This window comes from Asparagus officinalis, chromosome 10 (genome assembly GCF_001876935.1).
Source record: "Asparagus officinalis chromosome 10, Aspof.V1, whole genome shotgun sequence".
NCBI classification, from domain to species: Eukaryota; Viridiplantae; Streptophyta; class Magnoliopsida; order Asparagales; family Asparagaceae; genus Asparagus; species Asparagus officinalis.
The window spans coordinates 41,004,741-41,006,007 of record NC_033803.1 but is presented as its reverse complement, the minus strand read 5'-3'; positions in this window follow the sequence as shown (position 1 = coordinate 41,006,007).

Sequence of the window (1,267 nt, the reverse complement as noted above, 5' to 3'; positions counted from 1 at the left end):
AGGTTCGGAGATAAGTTAAAGAGTTAAGTGGCATTTTTAAATTCAGGGGGATAATCTCAAATGGGCAAGGAGAATATGGACCATGTGAAATTTACAGTTAAATAGTAATTGCATATCTGTCCACTGACCATCTGAATAATTTGTGCATTATCGTCTGCACGGAGAATAGATGATGATTTTAATTGATACCCCTCTTTTGCTTCCTCTGTGGCCGACAGCAACCTCAGGAGCAACAGAACGAACCAAAGAGCAATATTAATGTTTTCACTGATTTACTTTATTAGTTAATAAATGCTCACTTTGTCATTCGGTTATTAATTGCTCCTGGAGTTTTATTTATTGGCTTATACCTCTCCAACTTTGGGGTGCCTTAAGGGGCTGTTCGTTTGGCCATTTTTTTTGGGAAATCAAAGAATAGGAAAACTATTTCCTATAATATTTGTTTTGAGGTTGTTTGGTTGGTTTAAAAAAGAAAGAAATTGTAGAATAGGAGATAAGATGAGATGAGTTGTCAACTTATTATTGGATGATGTGAGTGATTTTAAAAAAAATTGTTTTGAGGTTGTTTGGTTGGTTAAAAAAATAAGGAAATGAATTGGAGGTATATTATTGAATGATGTTTTGAGGTTGTTTGTGTTTGGTTCGTTTTTAAAAATAGGAAAATTGATGAGATGAGATGAGTTGGAGGTATATTATTGGATGATGTGACACGTACTTAAGGAAACCAATTTCTTGTTTTTTTTTGAGGAAATGGATGGAAATGAATGTTTAATGAGATGAGATGAGTTGTCACAATATTATTGGATGATGTGTGTGATTTTTAAAAATGGGATAAGATGAGTTGTGATGAGTTGGATGATGTGACACATTTCTTGTGTTTGGTTTATTTTTAAATGTAAGAAAGGAGATGAAATGAGATGAGTTGGAAGATAAAAATAATATTTTATTAGATGTTGTGGGTGAGTTTTAGGGATGGAAATGGGTAAAAATATTATTTTATTGATTTCCTTGTACCGATTTCCTTTTCTTGATTTTTAGGAAACCAACCAAACGGGCCCTAAAAAGACTTCTCAACTTTTAACTTTTCCAGTGTACTCCCTAATGTTGTTACTGTTTAGGGACTGTTTGGTTCGCTTTTGTGAGCCGCGGAAAACTATTTCTCCTCCTGACAGCCCCTTCACGTCAACAAAACCCGTTCCGCGGGTTTCTTTTCTCAGCTTTGATTCGCTCATTCCCCTCCTCCCTCCAGCCGCGGAAATCCCCTCCA